Source organism: Branchiostoma floridae, chromosome 4 (assembly GCF_000003815.2).
Source record: "Branchiostoma floridae strain S238N-H82 chromosome 4, Bfl_VNyyK, whole genome shotgun sequence".
Taxonomy (NCBI): Eukaryota; Metazoa; Chordata; class Leptocardii; order Amphioxiformes; family Branchiostomatidae; genus Branchiostoma; species Branchiostoma floridae.
In genome coordinates this window covers 2,499,657-2,516,080 of record NC_049982.1, presented here as the reverse complement: position 1 = coordinate 2,516,080, position 16,424 = coordinate 2,499,657, and the positions used below count along the sequence as shown (strand labels likewise).

Below are 16,424 nucleotides of genomic sequence, written 5' to 3'. Positions count from 1 at the left end.
GGAAGTATACTCGCGAAAAAGTGCTTCCTCCTTCAAAACTCAACACTCAGATAAATAGTATTTCAGAGTGACTGGAAACGGCACCAGCTCTTACTTTAAACACATGGAGTTAACATAAGCCTTCTTTCCATCTATAGATATGGATGACTGTGCCAGCAATCCGTGTTGGTTCGGAGGGACTTGCGTGGATGGGATCAGGGATTTCATTTGTGTCTGTCCGAAAGGGTTTGAGGGGGAAAAGTGTGAAATCGGTAAGACACGTTTGTTTTTCCATTCGCAAAATAGAGTATTAGTATATAATATAGTGACGTAAAACATTTGTAAAATAAATTCAAAATACCTTTAAATTATATTTCGTATGTACACATTTTCTTTCCGAACGTTCATATCGTAATCCTCACTGGAATTCTGATCATGATGACCTCCGATTGATTATGATGACCTCTGTTTCCAGCTGCGTTTTCCGGACAATGCTACCAGTTCTCGCCTGACGCCCTCTCCCACCCCGAGGCCCAGCAGGCCTGCAGTACCAACAGCGGCCACCTGGCGGACGTGAAGGATGCACATCAGCACATCTTCATCATGGACGGCATGACGACCACCACTGGAGCCTCCAACTGGCTCGGGATGAAGCTGGAACCGGTGTACACTCTGAAATACAGCGATGGGTCGGCTGCCCAAGGTTTGTGTGCAACTTACCTTCACTATAGCTTGCGTATGATGTATTATTTTCCAGGATATCTAAAATTGGACGAAGTTAGATAAATGAAAATGCACGTCTCGCATCGTTTGTAGTATTACCCAAAACTATATATGTGTTACAGAAGGCTCGACAACTTTAATTGCTGCACTGCGTATGTATATGTTAGATATTGTAAATCCTGAAATCTCGTTTCCGCCTGCACATATTAATCTGTATTCAAGTGTTTTAACAAAACAACGTGACAAAAGCTACTTCCCCACACCGCGAAATTAAGTTTCGGCTAGAACAGGCGAATTTACTCGATTCCATTGCACTCTCGCGTAAATGTAATAAATTGGCACAATCAAAACCCTACAGACTCTGCAAAGTAACGGCCAGATCCGTTGGAAATCTCTACATGAATCAAATCTAAAATGAAGCTCTTCAGTCCAGAGTCCTTGCGAATTCCTACACGTGGTACTGCCCTACCCAGAAGGAGCTGGTTGCCCCGAAAAGCCTGGAGCGGAGTAGGCAAAACCAAAGACAACTTACTGAAATGGGGAAGGGTGAACTAGTCGGGTGCAATGTGGCCATTTCAAAAAACATCGTTGGACATATTCTCATTAAGAGCAAACTGCATCCAAGCTAAGACCCAAGCTAACCAGTAACTGGTAAAAGTACTGGAACGACAAGATGTGATGATGGTAAAATGGTACACACGCACACATTTGATTTTACTCTATGTTTGTCTTCAACAGGTCCCCTCCAGATGTCCACTGCCCAGCCTCCCGCCCACTGTGACCTGTGTGTTCTCCTGAACAGCTCCAACAGCTTCCAGGCGGAGCCGGCGTCATGCACGGAACAGCACAATTATGTTTGCCTGTCGGGTAAACTGTAGATATCTTTTCTGATGCTGGATTAGTATCGATAGGTCATGCTCGAGCACTAACGCTGTTGCCTTGTGGTTGTAGATATCTATCTTCTTGATTCTTTATCTGGTATTGAAAGACTTGTGTATTTTGCCTTAGCGGCCCACTCAAAAAAGCTAGATCAAGCTGAAATGTTAACTTTTATTACATTCTTTCTCATATTTGTAGATATTGTATCCTGTGAGCCTAACATCTGCCAGAACGGCGGAAACTGCACCTCCTGTTTCGGCGGCTCCAGTACCTTCTGTGACTGTCCTGATGGGTTCAAAGGAAAGTTCTGTGAAATGAGTAAGTTTTAAAATCACCATTGCCATCATAGATATCCATTCGGCTTTAATACACTTTCAAAAGTCCATTTGTTGTTAAGGATTAAAGCCGGTTACCTTAAAGTCATGCTCTACTTCCATTCCGATCATCACTATTCATGAAACGGTTCTCCCGCTGTGAGGAGTGAGACCGACGTCTGGAACTTAGTGTGAACTCTGAGAAATAAAGAGAGGAATTCGAAGAGCCTTGCTGGAAAGGAAGTTGCTCCTGAGGTTAACGTTGTACAGATCTAAAGAGCGGACAGTAGTCATGTAATTCTCCAGTAAGCCTCCGGTGTGCGTACGGAATTCAAAATGCCCTGTGTTTCCGTGTCTTCTTCTCCTTCGTCATAGACTCTTAGCAGTTAGCAGCAATTTCGAAATGAGGACCGGGGAATAGAGCGGTTCCCTTCTTTACTTCTAAACTGTATCATTTTTTTCAGACATCAACGAATGTGCCTCGAATCCTTGTCAAAACGGTGGAACCTGCCATGATGACGTCAACTCCTACGGCTGCAGCTGTCTGCCTGGTTACACCGGGGACAGTTGTGAATCAGGTGACGACAACAACGTCTTATTTCTCATCTATATCATTCTATTTACATGCAACCTCGTAAAAATGTAAAATATAGACTTGACAGACATCTTATTGAAACATCGTAATAGAGGTTAGATGTATATATGGAGTAATGCTGGAGTATGGCGATAATAATAACGATGACGACACGTCTGTAGTAATTAAAGTTGCTCCAATAGACTGTGCACACGCTACGCTTGTATATTAAACGTAGGTTGCCCGTTGTTTCTGAACAGACATAGACCTGTGCGCTCTTGTGACCTGCCCATTTGACTGGATCTGCCTGGATCTCGGAACTCACTTCACCTGTCTGGGTAAGTACATCACGTGGGCTGGCGCTTCTAGCATAGCTTAGACGCGAAGGTGTGTGGGTAAGGTCAGAGGTTACAACCCTTCTGAAATATAGAACTCTCTTTGAATATTGATATGTTAAAACGATTCATTCTATGTAAATACATAAATCAATCATCCTCGGGCATCTGTCTCGTGGGTGTTCTTCCTTCTATGAAGTACATGCATGAATGACCGAGCGAAGCGAGTGATATTATCACATACTTACTTAGACTTAGGGGATCCCTTGTCGTCCGACACATGAGGCAGTCAGGTTGGTCTATCAAGCTCTGTCAGCAGCTATCCTCCTTACATTATCACATAGTCATTATAATAATTACAGCCATGACGACTCCGGACAGTCATTTGCGTGTAAGATAAATGTTACACATGCAGATATGCCAAAAAGCAGTTATTCAAGCAACTGGATATGGTTTTGTATGCGGCCAGGCGTTTCAGCTAGCATCCGCTTTCTTTTTGACACGCGTTTGTTCAGACGCACTAGCTTTAGGTGGGGTCACAACTGCTATGTTTAAGTCCGTATGAGGCGCGCATTGAAGTATTTACCTCCACCAGGCTCCACAGGCCGTTGTAAAAATAATAAAAAAACGGGACAAACGTAAACAGGTAACATGTCAGACGAGTTAGCTGTGTCGCTCATCATCTCAATATAAGGCTCAATATAAACTCGAGATTCATAAACGCGGCTCGTGGCACTCCTATGACGTTACGTAGTCATAACCGATATGAAATGGGGCTTCCGATTGGTCCACGTCGTCTGCCAATATGATAATGAACATGAAATAATACAATTGGTTGAGTGTGGAAAATGCTAGGTGAATACTTATAAATCATTTGCAATATTCTCTTTCCGAAGCCGGGAGTACAAGACTGTTGGAACCCTACCAGTGCAGCAGCGCCTCCTGTCCGGACGGCCTGTACTGCAAGGAGGAGGGGCCGGCATCTTTCTCCTGCAGAGCGGGGTAACTTCCCATGTGTCTCACGTGCAACGACAACAAGACGGACCTGGACTGGAGGACACATAACGAAGAAAACATTTTAGCAAAGCAAAGCAAACCTATCCCTTATCCTTCTTATTCAATCTTTTGCTATACGCATATTAGTGGTTTAAGATATAAGGCAATAGCTATTTCTTACCTCTGTGCCTAGGTGTATGTGTGTACACTCTATTGCAGTATTCAAATGTTTAGTAGGTGAAAAGGCGAAGAAATTATGTAGTGTGCATTTTTTGTAACGAAATATGCATGTATGTGACGAATTATGTTCAAATACAATTCAATCTTAACAACTGGATAAAAGCGTAAATCTACATCAGGAAGTTTCAAGTGACATCCATCTCCCTTCTCCAGCGTCAATAGAATGAACTGGAAGAACTATTCAATGCAAATTCAGCTGATTATTAAACATGCCAAATTCACTAAATATCGTATACAAATGTCACTCAAATGTAAATCATGTTGGCATAATTCTCAATAGAAAGACGGTATGGTAACGACTTATGATGTAACAAAAGGGTTTGATCAACATATGACAGAGTTGCCATGCGAATGTCTGCACCACTTTTTTCTTGTTTGTTTGATGGTTCAATAATGTAAGACAGATGTTTGATATGTGATTATATTTTCCAGATAATAAGTGGGATTAGGGAAATAACTTTTAATGACCCCACAACAAGTGATGAAAATCATATCTTTAAAATGCTAGTTATGAAAATGGCTTCTCTTTTTTGCAGCTTGACTACTTCAAAACTTCCCTTGCGCATGTAGACTCAAATAAAGGTCATTAAAAATCGTAATTCTTGCACATCTCTTTTATACATTTAGTTTGATATCCTAATAGACCTTCATCATCATCATCATCATCGGTCGACGTGATCGCACATGTTCGCACATGTTTACACACGACGGGGTTATACCGCCACTTACGGGGTGACATACCCTTTCGCTGGCTAATTACAAGACGGGGATGCGCCAGGTCTCCCGATGTAATATGACGCAGTAAATGCCAACAACCTCGACAATCAAACCCGTCGATAGTTGTAAGTTTTTAGACTACAATCAGCAATATCACCTGCATTTTGAAAACAGCGCTAGCGTTTATTAACAGATCTCACGAACCATAGGCCGACCTTGTGTACTTGATAAGACAAACACGTTGAAAGCCATCAAGTCACCGTTATTTTTTTGAAATTGTCCTAAAATAGTCACTAAAACTGCAGTACCCGTTGAAAATCGCGCTGAGTGTTATGCAGGCGGTTCCACCTAATATAGATGCAGCAGCTTCATAAAAAATTCTCGCACTATACCAGCTTAGAAGTATATGTAACAACTTCAAGTACAAGTGACCCTTGTTTTTCTTCAATTACTTTCTTGCTTCAATACTAACTTTAGTTCAATATACGCCACATGACTACAGTGAAACATTACAGCAGTAAAGTTACGAATTGATAAAGCTATCATCAGCACTATTGTTCGGTTTAGAGATTAGGCCTTGGATTAGACCAACTTATAAAAAGTTTCCAATTATAAGATAGTTGGAACAAGTCCCGTTTTTGTGGTGTGCACCGGCATCGAAGAATATCAGCTGTGGCAATTTTATCCCATTGACCACGTTATCTTCTACTTGGCCATGTGTAACAGTGGAACCTGCACTCTTCAATACGTGTGCCTGAAGGTAAGGTCAAAGTGCAGAGAACATTAAGATGCCATGAACAGCTCCTTTGCACCCAGCAACGGAAAAGTGTTTTGAGGGGAGTAAGACATGTCGTCTGGAATGTCCTTCTGGCAAATGTGTCAATCCAGACATGATTTTGTGGCATAACAACATGAGAGATTGTTTAATGCGCACGCGGATGTCATCCATAAAATTCACTTGCTATGGCCTAAAGTCAAAGTGCAATGAGCATACGATGACCGTACGGTCAATGCATGTTCACAGGAACCCTGGAATGTCCAGCAACGGGAATGTGTCTGAAGGGAGTAAGGCATGTCGTCTGCAATGTTCTTCAGGCAAATATGTCAAATAGATATGGTTTTATGGCAGAAAACATGAGAGATTATCTTTAATGCAGTCTTTTAAAATAAAAATTAAAAAGAACGTTCTATACTGTACATTGTTATTAAACCTTGGTACATGTGTATCAATATAATCCATTATCACCACTGCTTCATCTTTGATTTCAATGCCAACCGCGAAACAAATTAAAGTAAATTCTTAATACAATCCATTCATCAAGACAATAAGAGAATTTATCAGAGATTTCCCTTCGTGACTTGTCATCAGGAATGTTTATGCATATTTATTGTCGTTTTTTTGTTGTTGATCTGCAACAGTACAGAAATCACCACATTGCTCAGTAGGTAAATGTGAGCAAAGGCAGTTTGTCATATAGTCACGGTGTAGACTCTGTCCCTGCACCTTTACACTGTTACAACCCAGCCGTGATCACATTTACCACAGCGAAACACCTCCGTTACTATAAACACGGCCCATTACCGAGAGTGCCCCATGCCAGGGTCAGTAGCCTAGGGTAACGTCTAATTGTGTAGTTTGGTAAAGTTCTCTCTACCCGCTTGCGTCATATTGGTTGCGTAAATAATCTATGTGCAGCAGTGGGAGAACTTCTACATTATAAGTCATATCGTTACACATTTGTAAAGAGATTTTAATTCCCTACTTGTCTCGTCATAATGAATACACAGCATTAGTTATGATGATTCTTTCCTTCAGTTGCTCTCTGAAAATGGAGGTATTTGTTATTGATCGGCAATGGCGAAAAGACCAACACGTTGTAACCAATTGCAAGCACAGTTTTGCCGCTGCTACGGTGTTTGCCTGCCGGGCATGTACCCTGTCACCCAGCCGTGATCACATGTACCCCAGTGAAACACCTCCGTTTCTATAAACACGGTCAATTACCGAGAGTGGTTCGTGCCAGGGTCAAAAACCTCGGGTATCGTTTAATGTTGAAGTTTGGTAAAGTTCTCGCCGCCCGCTTGCGTAGTATTAGTTGCATAATACATGATCTATGTCTAACAGTGGGAGAACTTCTACATCATAAGCCATATCGCTACGCATTTGTAACTAGATTTACATTCCCTTGTCTCGTCATAATGAATATACATCATTACATGTATACGTGTGTCATTGATTGATACGAAGATGCGGCTAGCTTCAGTCTAGCTGCCATCACGTAACTTAACTCAGACAGCCTGGTATCAGTGCCAAAGGTAACAGCTGAAATTTTCCTCTAATTGTTATGTTTGTATTGTGTGCCACACGCAGCATTTAGTACTGTTTGTGTCGTCACCACTCACATCATACATTATTGGGTTAAGGTTCCCTTTCCGCTGGACGGCGATCGCGCTGCGCTCTCGCTGAGACCTGAGACGGATGTTTACTCACCTTTCTTTTTATAATGAGTATACCATACAAACTAGTTCGAAGATTATTTTTTTTTACGTCGAATAGAGATCTGTAGAAATTTAGGTCACAGAGAGAGGGCGGCAAAAGCGGCGTCCTATAGGAAATGGTGTATCAGCTGAACATCTCCCTCTCCACTCACACCACCCATAAATGTGGGTTTCGTGCCAAATGTGGTAGCTGACAGACCCTTTCAATGGCAACATATGTGTGCTGTCTATTGTACACTTGCAACAGTGGCAGTGTCTTCTTTCCTCCAAACTACATAAGCTTCGATCACGTTTACATCTCCACAAACACCGGCCATTACCAAGAGTGCCCCTTTGCGCGCAGAAGTTACTGTAAAATAGGCAAAACAAGGAGTCTTCAAATGAGGTAGCCTGGTTACCAAACCCCAGCCCGATCTCAAGTATCTATCGTGCAGGGGTCTGGGCGGATGGGATAGGAACTCTTCTCAATTTTGCACCTTATAGTGGGCAAAAAACCCCACCAATAGAACAACACAGGATCAGCAGGAGGTAATTACACCCCTGCCATGATTGGTTAAAGACCCCCAACTGTACTTTTTGAATCCATAACGTAGCTGATTTGCTACTGTGATAGCCTGCTGACCAACTGTGGTGTGTTGTAGCTGGCTACCTGTGGTGAGAGTGGTCATCAATCCTAGGTTCTCCTCCCACTGATCAACGGGCCTTCGAGAACCTTTCTACAGCCATGTTGCCAGACCCCAACACGAAAGATATATCTTGAGGTTGGGGTATGGAATCCAGGCTACAAATGAGGATATTTGGACTTAAGGGTCTAATACTCGTGTTGTCAGGCTACCATGGCTCACACCGGTTAATAGTTTAGGGGCAACATCGAGTTTAACGTTTATCATACAGGAACAAGTAGCTGAAATTGTGACATGTACAATAACATACTGAAGAACTGAAAAGTGTGATGTTATTTGCATGAATTCTGCCATTGATATTCATGGCACTATAGATATGAAAGATCATAACGTAAATGTAATTAAGTGCGCATGCGTGTGTCAATAGTGGCACTCAAAAGTTAGACGCGGAAAGATCATTTTAATGGTGATGTTTGTTCTGTTTGCCTTCACACACCCGAATTACTCAATAAAATCCGGCCATTAGAAAGGATGCCTCGTGCGTGCAGTAGTGGGCAAGACAACTAGCCTTCAAATGAGTATGTTTGGAGAGTTTGTGCCCAATGCCCGTGTTGTCAAGGATGTGCTACCGTGACAAACACCAATCAGCGGCTTTTTGGCGTGAAATACATGTAGATGATTGGTTCTCTAGGATAAGCTCCCGTTTTTGTCATCGGCAACAGCATATAAAAAGTTGCGCACAGCAGAATTTTCACGCGCATAAAGGAGTCACAACTCAAAGTTACAGACGTTAACGATGTGGAAGTTCCTGCTCTTAGCCGTGGCTTTGGTAGCCCGGCCGGTTCAATTACAAGGTAGGGATACGGATCAAACTTTTATGAAAGGTGCCATGCCGTGTATGGGGTTCCAAACATTAACAAATTGTTAACGTCGGTTTGCAATGAAACGTGTATGATTTTATTCTAGACTCAATCTCCACATGTACAGGTTTTTGTGGATATTGAAAAAAGATACTATTTCTATTTCGTTTTTTTTTTTCAATTCAGCATTTTCTGAAAGCTATGTTTACAAATTTGGACTTTGTATCTGAGCAGCATTTTATATCAAGTTTGAACTAGCTGCGGCAACGATCGGAAGTAGAAAAACGTAATTCAAAGACGTTATTCATCGTTGTTTTTCTATGCGATACAGCGCTAAATTACGTTTTTAAATTACATTTTTCTCCTTGCGATCGTTCCTCAGCTAAGTTTTAACACATGGCAAATATTACAGTCACCTAACCGGTCCCATATCCTCACCGGCTGTAGGGGCAGCTACCCAGTTAGCATAATTAAGTATAATATTGCACCATTAAGAAGTATTTCCAGTATTTTTTTCTTAATTAACTGTACTAGTTAATCTACCATGATGTATCATGTTTTCTGAACTTTGCTTCTTATTCATATATCTGAAAGAGCTATATACAATGCTAAACTGATTCAATTACCAAGGTGTCGACGTCCTTGGACCTTCCAAAGCATAAACGTATCACTTTTTTTATTATTTCAAGGCCAAGAATACCTGACGACGGTCGCCACCTGGAATTTCTTTAAGGTACAGGTCTCCGGTCAGATGACCAATGCCAACGTCAAGGCCACGTGCGAGGCGGCAGGGATGAGGTACCCGTGCTATCACTCAGGTAGTGACGGGTGTACCTACCACTGGACCTCAGGCTGCATCGCGTATGACGACGCCGGTGTCAGCTGTAATACTCATTGGGTCCTCTCTGCAAGGCTGTGTGGAACTACTGACCCTCGGTCCTGTCAACCCCTTGATGACACCTTTGTGTACTGTCCTGTCTGTCGAACTGATGACAGCGCCTGGGGAGTGGACTACGAGACTCACACCCACAGCCTGCATGGGGCAGACTACAACAACATGTACGCCCTGTGTGCAGGTAAGGATGCATTATCAATGCCGAATATGCTGGGTAAAACTATGGTATGAGGAAGGTTGAATATATAAGACTAATAGTAATATCAGATACCCAAAGTGATTTGCATGTTATTGAAAAGTTATTTAGTCACATTTATCGTTTCGAGCCGATCGGTGAAGTGAAGAGACAAAAGAAAATACTCAAATCAGGAACCAACGAAACATCACCCTAATAAGCAAAACATTGTCGTAATTGAAATACTTTGAGACTTGTGATACAACTTTGACCTTCTTCCCCCCGGTTATCCTCGATTCCATAAAGAAGAAGGTTAGCTTCTAGTGGATAGATAAATGTTCACAATGATATAAAAATAAAAAATAAAAATCCCTAAAGGATTTCTGCTAATTACCATTTATGATTAATTCTCATTGCAGATTTTGACGAGTGCAGCAGCGCCCCCTGTCGTAATGGAGCCACATGCCAGGACAGAGTGAACAGTTTCACCTGCCAGTGCGCACCTGGGTTTACTGGGACTCTCTGTGAAGGTATGCTACTGAATCGAAACGTAAAATAAGGTTTTCAATTGAGAATCAAATAAGCGTTACAGAAGCATCTCTCCATACATCCATCGATATATATCGGTACCATTGCGTATCAGCCGCATTGGTGGCAAAGGGTACGGGTATCTATAGTTAGCTGAATCACACACTGATAGTTAGTTTCTCAGTTGCCTTGGTTCTCTATCTATCAGATATCGACGAGTGCAGCAGCGCCCCCTGTCAGAATGAAGCTACATGCCAGGACGGAGTGAACAGCTTTACCTGCCAGTGCGCGCCTGGGTTTACTGGAACTCTCTGCGAGACAGGTAAGTTTATTTTATCGTTTAATGAATGACGAAAGTAAGCACTATATTTCAAAAAGGTTAGGGTTACTGGTTAGATGTTAACTTATGTAAGCTAAACATTAACTTAATATCCGACATCTTCTTCATGATAATTTGACATAGTATTAAATGCCAGCTCTCAGGGTCTAATGTGTCATGGTTTACCATCTCAGATATCGACGAGTGTGCGAGCAGTCCGTGTTTAGGAGAAGGAACATGCGTGGATCACGTGAACAGCTACAGCTGTGTATGTCCTAAAGGTCACGTGGGAGACAGGTGTGAAACGGGTGGGTTTCCTTTTTGAACCAGATACTATGAGGTACACGGAGCTCTCTAGGATGAAACAGGTCTACACAGGCCTCTGAAGTCGATATCAATTTAGTACTCTGTATTACGGAAGGACTATTGTCTATTTAGAATCAGATAACAAGTGACAAAGAATTATTGAGTATTTGTACTCATGCTAGAAGCTAGCTGGAGTCTCATTTCAAAAGTACAGCTTGGACCTTATGAATCTTTCTCGCTATAACAATAATCAGACAAAAAGAGATCTGGGTTCTCTTTCACCATTAAAAAAAAAAAAACTTTCGTCACAGCCTCCAACACCATGGTACGTAAGTTAAGGGTCGAAGTCAGCTGTAACCATATACAAGTGTCATAGGGCTTGGCAAGAGGGTGAGCTGAAAGAAGACTGAATGCTAGCGCTGATGCTAGTACAATAATGACTTCAGTCTAGCCCAAGTCGGCAGAATCGGTGTCAGTGGATGCCGTTCGCTGAGATTGCAATGTAGCTGATTATGATTATTGACGATTGTTTTCTCAGTTCCCTACGTTGATGGCTGCCTGCTGTTCTCATCCGATGCCGTCTCCTACCCCGAAGCGAGCCAGGAGTGCCAGAACAGGGGAGGGCACCTGGTGGATGTGAAGGAGGCCGAGCTGCAGCGTCTCATCGCTGATAGCATCCCTACCGGAAGTGACGTGTCCCCGTGGATCGGACTCAAACTGTTGCCCGGAATAATAGCCTATGCAGACGGGACCAGTGCCTCAGGTTAGGTGTACATGTATATGATATTCAGATGATGCACATGTATGTTTCCGTTAAACTTTGCATAGTCTATCATTGACTCACTCTGTACCTGTATCTCTGTCTGTATAACCGCCCCTAGGCATAACACACCAACTTTACAAGCACGTGGCGCGGTAGCTTTGAGTTAGTTATATTACGCTGATCGATCTATCCTATTCTTAAGAACTATCCACTACTGTGTATTTTCGGTCCTTGACCAAAAGTCCTTTAATCCTTAAATATAGGTACAAGAGTAATAGCTACGGTCAACTATAGCATTTTATGCACAAAATTCAATCAAACAGAAGGTCTAAACAGAGACGTTAGATTTTTTCACGTTGTGGAAATCTTAGCCCAGCTTCAGTGGTTTGCCAATGAACCGACGACCTCCTGTGACCTGTGTGTGTACTTGGACAGCTCGAATGGATCTCTGGCCAAAACCGGTCCATGTTCGGAGCAGCATCACTACGTTTGCAAATCCGGTAAGCTTTCTTGATGACTTGTTTTATGAACATGGCAATTGGAATATGTTAATTTCCGAATATTCTTTGTTAAGATAAGAAAGGAGACTGAGCTTCCTTCAAGGTGAAGTTACAAATGTGCATGGTTCAGCAGGGAATTTGAAGAACAGCAAATACCTCCATGTTGAAAAAACAACAAGACCTAGTTTAAGAGACATACATTGTATAATTGTGTGAAATGATGTAAAATAATTGATCACTGTATATTTTTGTGCATACAGTTTATTGATAAAATCTGCAAGATTGCACTGATGCTATCTGGAGAAGGTTGCAAACATGAATGTCGGTGATGTGTTTTTTTTTTTCAAGAGCCGAAGCCGTGCCAGCACAACATCTGCTACAACAACGGAGAATGCTCGACCTGCTTCAACGACTCCTACAGCGTCTGTTCCTGTCCGGATGGATTTGAAGGGGAATTCTGCAATATCGGTAATATTAGTCCTTTTTAGTAGTATAATCTATTTTTCGTTTGCAATAGCATATCAGATAGCACATTTGCCGTCTTGCCGTAATTTATGATATATTGTTTTTCTTTCTTTATACTCAGATATTGACGAATGCTCCTCAAATCCTTGTCTAAACGGCGGGATGTGCTTCAATGGCCTGAACTCCTATGTGTGTCACTGCCACACTGGATACGGAGGGGATAACTGTGAAACAGGTATGAAAGACTGTTAAACTTTTCTCTTCTGAAAATGTGACTAAACTTTAAACAAATAATAGCGATATGATTCTAAAGGCAACAATCGAATCAGATAACAGATCGGACGGATGTTTGTAACTTGCTTAATTCGTTTTCAGACCTGGACCTGTGCGCTCAAGTTGTCTGTCCGTTCAACTGGCAGTGTCAGGACCATGGAGACCATTTCATCTGCAACGGTGAGAATCAATTTTCACGCCTTACAAAAGCACCATATTGACAATGTAACTATGAATAAGCCACAGTTTTACATGTATATGTTTTTTTACAATTCGCTACCCTGTCTGTCTTCAATTCTACAATTGCAGTGTTGTGTTTTATTTTTAACCTTCAAATCAGTCTGAAAAACAAGTCTCAATGGGCAGAGTCAATCTTGCTCAGCATTACCACGTATACGTTACATAGACAGACATTATTAACTAGCGTGGCAGCCGATAAGTCATCCATTAGTAAACTATGAAATAGTTTTCAGATCGATAGCCAACAAAGACATCCAATTCCTTAATAATATATTGATTTTGTTTCAGCCAGGAGCACCAGACTGGTGGAGCCCTATGCGTGTAGCAGCGCCTCCTGCCCTGACGGACTGCTCTGCAAGCAGGAGGGGCCGGCATCTTTCTCCTGCAGAGCTGGGTAGATTTCCCATGAGTCCCTCTGCAACGGCTACAAGACGGACCGGGATCGGAAAACGAAGAGAAACACATTGACAAGAAGACTAATTTAGCAAAGCAAAGCAAACCTTGACCTTATCCTTCTTTTTCAACCTTTAGCTATACGAATATTAGTGGTTTTAAGATAATGCAATACTACTTACCTCTGTGCCTGGGTGTGTACACTCTATTGCAACAGTAAAATGCAACAAAATCCATAGGTGTGCCTTGTTGTAACGGAATATGTTAAAATACAATTAAATCTCTACAACTAGATGAAAAAAATGACATTTACTTCCGGACGTTTTGAGTGACATCCATCACTCTTCTTCAGTGTCCCTAGATTGAACTGCCAGAACAAATACAGCTAACTATAAATTTACCAACTCCTAACGATCTTGTGCAAATTTCCCTCAAATAAAAATCATGCTTGCATAGTTCCCTATAGTAAGTTAGTATGGTAACGCAATATGATGTCTGATAGTGTTACCATACGAATGTCTACACCGATTGTCTCTTGATTGTGTGATGGATCAATAGTGTAATACAAAGGTTTGATATGTAATTGCCTTTGTAAAAGTAATATGTAGGATGAGGGAAATACCAACAGCAAGTAATGAAAACCATATCCTTAAAGTAATAGTTAACAAATGGCTTCTCTCCGTTGCAGCTTGACTACTTCAACACTTTCCTTGCACATGTAGACTCAAATAAAGGTCATCAAAAATCATAAGTCTTGCACTTTCTACTCTTCTAAAGTAATCAATATTTAGTTCAATATCCCCAAAATCGTGCAATGCAATATGGTGACGACAGCTGTTTTGAAATTGCAGGTGATACTGCTGATTGCAGTCTAAAGCCGGGTTTGAATCTCGAGGTTTTTGACCTTCATTATGTCATAGTAAGATCGCATGAACCCTGGGCCGACCTTTTGTACTTGGCGACACAAGCACGTCTCATAGAATCCTCTGAATTAAAAAAAAGGGATTTTATTTCTTGTCGTGAACGAGTTGATAGTAGAAACGTTAAGAAAGCCTGTGACTACAATGAAACTACATACAGTACATGCACAGTAAAGTTACGAATTGATAACGCTACAATCTGTACAAAATTTTTACTACATAAGCTTTAGAGGTAAGGCCTTGGATTAAACTTACTAATTAAGAGTTTCAAATTAGATAGTTGGAAGAAGTCCCGTTTTTGCGGTATGTACCGACACCGAAGAATATCAGCTGAAGTTTTCTTTCCCATTTACCACGTTGCCTTTTACTTAGCCATAAGTAACAGTGGACTATGGACTCTGCAAATACGTTTGAATGAAGGTAAGGTCAAAGTGCAGAGAATATACGGTGACCGTACGGTCATTGAATGTTAACATGAACCATGAACAGCTCATGTGCACCCAGCAACGGGAAGGTGTCTAAAGGGAGTAAGGCATGTCGTCTTCAATGTCCTTCTGGCAAATATGTCAATCTAGACATGATTATATGGTATGAAAACATGAGAGGTTATCTGTAATGAAAAAAAAGGAAAAACGAATGTTCAATATTCTATATTCTAGTCAAACCCCGGTGCAACTATATCAAAATAGTCCATTATCACTGCTTTATATTTGATTTCAATGCCACCTATTAAACAAATTAATGTAGAATCTTACTGCAGTATTACTGCATGTGAATAGGAGAATTTATCATAGAGAGTCTTTTTTTTTTTTCTTTTTTTACTCAATGGTCACCACGTAACAAGGCCTGAAGGCCACTTAATGTTACGGGTTACATGATTGGAACTGTAACAGCAACTCTTCAGCCTAGGTCAGAAACATCATGATTGAGACCAGCCCAATTGCTCACTATGAGTGAGGACTAACTGACCCAATAGGCGAAGCAGGGGTTACGAGGGCTGCTCGGGAGATTCCCTACCCCTATTTTGGCCGGAATGGTTTGATCCGCTCGGGTGGGTGTTCGCACATGTGGCGGGTTCTTTAACGTGCATAGGGTATGGCTCTCCCACACACGGGACCTCCATTTAACGTCCTATCCAAGGGACGACTCATTTTTCACTTGAGTAAAGTGAGGAAAGTCGTGTAAAGTGCCTTTCCCAAGGGCACAAGACCGGCAACACGGCAGGCGGATTCGAACCGGCGACCTCTCGGTCACGGGCCGAATACACTACCATTGTGCTACGCGGCCCCACGGTCTCCTTCATGACTGGTCATTATGAGTGAGTTAGACGTTTTTTTTCTCTGGCTGATCTGCAACGGTGCATTAATACGTAATTCTGACCAGAGACAGTCTGTTATATAGTCGCGGTGTAGACTTTGTCGCTACCCTCCGTAGCCTGTCACATAGTATCACCAAGCCGTGAACAGTGAAACACCCCCGTTTCTGTAAACAATGTCCATTACCGAGAGTGCCTCGTGCCAGGGTCAGTAACCTCGGGTATCGACTTATCGTGAAGTTTGGCAACGTTCTAGCTGCCCTCTTGCGTCGCATTGCTGTATATACATGGTCTACGAGTATGTCCAGCAGTGGGAGAACTTCTACATCATCAGCCATATCGCTACACATATGTAACTAGATTTATATTCCCTTGTCTCGTCATAATGAATTTACATCATTAGTTATATTGGCTGCTTCCTTCATTTGCTCTCTGAAAATGGAGTTATACAGTGTATTTTTTTATTGATCTGAAATGGCGAGAAGACCAACACATTGTAACAAATTGCAAACACATTCATAGTTAGGGTATAAAAGACCAATTTCTTCCAGATCACTTCAGTGTCACAGACGAAAGATAGAAAATGCTATCTG

At 41.8% G+C, this 16,424-nt stretch overlaps 1 protein-coding gene and 1 long non-coding RNA gene across 2 annotated transcripts in view; both read left to right on the top strand.

The window, feature by feature from the left end:
• Positions 1-16,424, top strand: part of LOC118412978 (neurogenic locus notch homolog protein 1-like) — a 76,316-nt gene that overhangs the window by 26,564 nt on the left and 33,328 nt on the right. The gene's annotated exons all lie outside the window — the stretch shown is intronic.
• Positions 13,063-14,344, top strand: LOC118413879. The gene is made up of 2 exons (XR_004830891.1): positions 13,063-13,143; positions 13,492-14,344. It is a non-coding gene; the product is annotated as an uncharacterized LOC118413879 (long non-coding RNA).